The sequence below is a fragment of the Erythrolamprus reginae genome, chromosome 2, assembly GCF_031021105.1.
Source record: "Erythrolamprus reginae isolate rEryReg1 chromosome 2, rEryReg1.hap1, whole genome shotgun sequence".
In the NCBI taxonomy this organism is placed as follows: domain Eukaryota; kingdom Metazoa; phylum Chordata; class Lepidosauria; order Squamata; family Dipsadidae; genus Erythrolamprus; species Erythrolamprus reginae.
This window is the reverse complement of record NC_091951.1, coordinates 54,365,748-54,371,595: the sequence shown is the minus strand read 5'-3', so window position 1 is coordinate 54,371,595 and position 5,848 is coordinate 54,365,748. Positions and strand designations below refer to the sequence as shown.

The window sequence follows — 5,848 nt, the reverse complement described above, 5'->3', positions numbered from 1 at the left end:
GCAGCAGATTGTCATTTACATGGTTACATGGTCATTTACATATCACTTACATGGTTTACTGTTAAATAAATGAACATCAGGCTGAGGACTACTGAGGATTACTACTAACTTACTCCTCTAAATGTCTTTTTAAGACAAGGTACAGGTTCATGTTCCCCCAGGTCATGAGAAGGTTTGCTCTGAAAAAGTGGACATTATTGTACTTTCCCTCCCAAATTGCAAAGGGCAAAATTTTAAATCAGGTTAAAGAAAATGCTCAACAATTGTCAGCCTTACAGCAATGCACTGGTTAGATAATATTAAATAGATAATAATATCCTTCTAGTAACCTTTTCTAATAGGAAAAGGTTTTTCTATTTATAGCTCATGAGTTTCTTAGATGTCCTTTCTATACAAACATGCACTTATGACTCTTCTATTAATAGTAGTTTTAGTAGTTCTAAGGACAAAACCATTTGCTTCTTAGTGTTGTCAGGTACTCTAACATCTCTGGGAGAGTTGACCAATTTCTTCCACCTGTTTTTGATTCGCCTTTAACTTTTAGGACCCCATTAATTATACAATTCAGTTTGTTTTTTTTTAAAGACTTTCATGGTTCAAGTTTTTAGTCTTGTTATGTTTCATGGAGAATCAACCATAACAAGGTTTATAAACATACATTCATATAGTATGTGTGCATACTTGCTTACCAGTGTACTATTTAGTAAGTAAAGCATTTTAGTTTTTTAATTCACAAACTAGTTTTATAATCTTGTTAATTAATTATAAGATCTAGATTCCTTAATATTTAATTTTCTGCATATATAGCATTATTCTGAATTGTATTATTTATTTCAGTATGTCTGCATTTGTAATTTGAACCTTGTAACCTCTTATAATAATTGCACAGAATGCTGGCAGTAAAAAGTTAATTAATAATAATAAAAGATAACATAGGGAAGACCGATTAGAATGTTTCCACACGTATCATTTTATCGTCTATTTAGACAGCTTCAAAGTCAAGGTCTTTAGCACATTTTACAAAAGACAAGTTATCTTCTTTTCCCAGGAATTCGTTGTGTCTAAGGCCTACAGTCTGTAGACAACAAGGACAAGTAATTAAAATATATTACTTCATACTTCTGTTATAGTATTCTCCCATACCAGAGTGATGAAGTCTAACAACAGGAGAATGAGTCACATATATTTTCAGTAGTACATGGACTAGGCTTAAAAGCTAATTGAATAACTTGGACTCATTAGTTATGAAACTAAACCTCAGTGATTTTACAGAAATCAACTTATAACTGAATTCTCACTTACCAGCATGTTACACCATGATCTAATTCCAGTTTACAAAATAAATTAAAATTCTAAACTATAATTTGTAACTATAAAATCAATTATATTAATACATCTTCCTTATACGAACCCAGACTATCACTGAGCTCTTTAAACTATTAGCTTAAAGTTCAGTTTTACTTAAACTGAATGCCATTCGCATAACTGGTTGTGCAGCAGAGGTGGATTCCTCCTGGTTTGGATCGCTTCTAAAGAACTGGTAGTAACTTAGTGCTAGAACTGGCAGTGATCCAGGCCCAGTAATGGGCAGCCAAAATTTTTACTGCCACACTGTGTGTGTGGCTTATTTTGTGGGTGTGGCTTGAAGGTCATGTGACTGGGTAGGAGTGACTTGCTGGGCATGTGACGAAGTGGGAGAGGCTTGAATGATCATCGTGCAAGTGAACTGTTAAGTCCTCAAATTACAACCTCACCAGTGTCGCTTTCTAGGCTGACAATTTGCTTTGCGTTTCCCGCGCTCTCCTTCCTGTGTTGCCGCTTGCCTGAGGCTGGGTAGCTAGGTGAATGGGTGCCAATCAGCTGTTGAGAAAAGAGGGGGGAGGAAATGGACCCGCTGCAACTCCTGCAGGTGCTGGTCTCCCTGCCGCTTTCCGAGGAGGATGGGAGGAGGGATGCTCAACTGGAGCTGGGCACACTGCTTTGTTTCCACTGGTGGAACTCCGTTCCACTCCATCCTGCCTGCTGCCCACCCCTGCCCAGGCCTGCCATGCCCCCAAACCATTCTCCCAGTAGCACCATCTTGTTTTTTTATTTTTATTTTTTTATTTTTTTTTAGTTTCTAAAATATTTTATATGGTAAAAATACAGCAAAAATATGTTTTGTCCAAAGAGGAAAAATATACTGCATGACATCACTGGTCTGGATTTTCTTGAGTTGTTCATGGCTTCATTGGAGTATTTCGATGGAGTAACATCAATTTGGCAACCACAATACTTGATTTGGCCACTTCATTTTCAGTCATTTATTAAAGACAGGATCATACTGTAAAGATATATGAAGAAACAAAGGAGATAAAAACCAAGCTTTATCATGGCCTCCTTCATGTGTGATTTTAGCTGCCCTCTGTTGTGGATTTCTGTAGGGTCAAATACTCCCATGTTTCCACTCGGAACCATGATATACTTTATTTAGTTTTGAGCAGCAAGATCTGGCATTAATGTAGTCACATTCCAAATCTGATAATGTAATTATAAAGTAAACGGATAGGAAAATCAGGGCGCAGCAATCAATGAGTGAAAATACGAACACCATCGACTCCATCGTGCTGCGGAAACAGCCGCCCCCGTCGGCCACCGTACAAGCGCTCCCATCTTGTTTTTTTAAAATACGGTGCATGCTCGTGCGCCCAGGTGGTGAGAGAACCAGCAGTGGGAGAAACCCACTCCTGTTGTGCAGACTGGTATTTCTGGAAGCTGGATAAGACTGGTTTGAAATTAGAAATGCAGTATGTTGATCACCCCGATAATTAATCCAATCTGAAATAGCAGGAAGGAGATGCATTTTAGACCCACATAAATGACATTTCCCTCTCTTTGGGACTACACAGTGCAATGTTTGTACAAATATTATATCCAGAGCTGCTTGTGAGTAGAAACAGACCCTTCATGATAGGGAAGCTATTTGCTGAGTGTGTATTTAGGATTACAGCTTTGTTCTTTCAGATGTTGGGTATCTGTTCACTTAGGCTAGAGTTTTTCTACAAGCACACGGTCTCTCTTGTCTGCAAAGATTCATGGCACAGAACCATAAGGGACGAGTCTGCGTGTCATGCAAACTGCCAATGACAGTAAATCAAATAGTCAAATACAATACCACCCAGGAACTGGGGGCAACAGCAGAGTTTGATCTACAGTTCCATTCCATAGTTGATGGCCCTTTATGTAAGCACCAAAATATGTTGATCAAGCCTGCTAACAAAAACAAAGCAAACACAAAATAAGCATTTATTTGACCTTTTTGTGTTAAAGTTGGAATACTTCTAAAGAAGAAACAGCAAACTGGCCTTTGCTACTATTACAGTATGGAAGCATTCCTATTGACAACAATGAAACAACTAAGCAAGTATGTGCTACACAGAATAATATTATAGTTTAACAACAGATTTGAAGGGAGCACACTGTTCTTTGGAGAAATTACTTCCTTATGTTGTATGTTTCCTTTCTAGAAAACATAATTGTGTAAAAGGTAATTAAGCCTGCAATGTATTTACTAGGAATAAGCAAGAATCCTACTGCTCAGTAAATAGTTTGCTGTAAAAAATGGTTTCTCCATGGAATCTTATGATGATGAGCTCCTCCAGTCCCTTGATCTCTCCTGTGTTTATTGTATTTTCTTTTCAAAAAATGAAATTATGTGAGAATAATGAAATAAGTCAATTGTAATTAGGTACTTGATTAGACATTCTAGTAAGTACCATTTGCAGTTAATATCTAACACCGGAGGCTTGTTTGGAGTTATGCTCAAGTTGAGTTTTTAAGAGCTAAAATTGGTACTTAACAAAACAAGCCAAAACTGTTATCTCTTAAGTTCTCTTCAAATAATTACATAATTATTACTCATTCTTTACCTAATTTCTCCAATGTTTTGTCTTATGACCAGCAGAAGGCTATTGGCTTGGCATAATGGGGGTTACAGTTTGCCAGATATAAAGGAAATACCATTTTTCCCCAGTCAGTACAGATGTTATGAGTTGTTTTCTGGTGCTTATATGATATGCTTTGTATATCCATATTATCTCTCTCTCTCCCTGTGTATGCATGTGCTTTCCTCCTGGCAACTGCCTGGAGATATCTTGGTAATATTTTTGCAAGGATTTTCCAAAAGCAAGGAAGGAAGGAAAGAAAGAAGGGTGTGGGGGGGAGAGGGTCCTTTCTGGGAAGGAAGGAAAGAAAGAAGGGAAGGAGAAAGTGAGGGACGGAGGGAATTGTTCCCACTCTCATTGATCATATGCTGCAACGTCCTGCCTGTCGGCGACTACTTCAGCTTCAACCACAACAACACAAGAGCACACAACATATTTAAACTTAATATTAACCGCTCCAAACTTGACTGTAAAAAATATGACTTCAGTAACTGTCAAAGCGTGGAACTCATTACCGGACTCCGTAGTGTCATCCCCAAACCCCCAACACTTTAGCCTTAGATTATCCACGGTTGACCCATCCAAGATTCCTAAGAGGTCAGTAAGGGGCGAGTACAAGTGCACTAGAGTGCCTTCCGTCCCCTGTCCTATTGCTCTCCTATATCTCCTATTCCTTTCTTCTATTCCTATATCTCTTCTTCTATTCTTTCATTGATATGTTCTATTACTATATCTTCTTTTCTATTCTTTCATATATATATTTTACCATGAGTATCTCCTCTATAACCTTCATCATGTATTTTACTATATGTATATATATATATATATACCCACTAAAACCCTCATTGTGTATTGGACAAAATAAATAAATAAATAAAATAAATATTTTTTTTTTTGCCCAGCTTTGTTCATTCTGTTTCTCTGTTTAGGTAAGGAAACATCTCAATTGACCACAGATTGTCTAGTGACCATTAAAACCAAATACAAGGTCACTAGAAGATGCCCTCATATGTTACCTCCAGATGAAGTGTCAAATATTTTGATATTCTTTAGAGCCTGTACAATGTCCATCTCTCTGTTGCATCTATGTCAGCTTTTCTTCTTTGGTCAGTTGTGGTTTTTCAGGCATCTTCAATCATGGGAAGACTCTTTCAAATTTGCCTTCTCTTCCCTCTCAGCCCAAGTTTATTCCTCACAGATGTCTGTTTCACAGTGCCTGACAGGAAAGGGGTAATATTTGAGCAGAGAGCATAATAGCAATAGCAGTTAAACTCATATACCGCTTCATAATCCTCTCTAAGTAGTTTACAGAATCAGCATATCACGCCCAACAATCTGGGTGCTCATTTTACCAACCTCAGAAGGATGGAAAGCTTGAGTCGGTGGTGAGATTTGAACTGCTGAACTACAGCTAGCAGTTAGCTGAAGTAGCCTGCAGTGCTGCACTCTAACCACTGCGCCACTCTGGCTCAATGGTTACTGAAGCTACAGAGTCTCAATAAGCTTGAATGAAATCACCAGCCTCCTGTAATTTTTAACAAGGTTTTTTTTAGAAATATTGAATCCATGAAGTTATATTAATGGTATATAAGTCCAAATGTTAATGCTATAAATGCTATTAATTTATACCTTGCTTAGCAATGTAAAAATTGGTCTCTATTATTATTATTATTATTATTATTATTATTATTTGCTTTGATTTAATTTGATTTGATTTGTATGCTGCCCTCTCCGAAGACTCGAGGGGCCACTTACAAGATACAATATAAAACAGTGAATACAAAACAAATCTAATTAATTAAAAACTACATAAGTTAAAAACCCAGTACAGTGATACCTCGTCTTATAAATGCCTCGTCATACAAACTTTTCGAGATACAAACCTGGGGATTAAGATTTTTTTGCCTCTTCTTACAAACTATTTT

General features: G+C 37.2%; 1 pseudogene; it reads right to left on the bottom strand.

The window, feature by feature from the left end:
• Positions 1-2,203: 2,203 nt before the first annotated feature.
• LOC139160386 (protein cornichon homolog 4-like) lies at positions 2,204-5,079 on the bottom strand (annotated as a pseudogene).
• Positions 5,080-5,848: the final 769 nt, after the last annotated feature.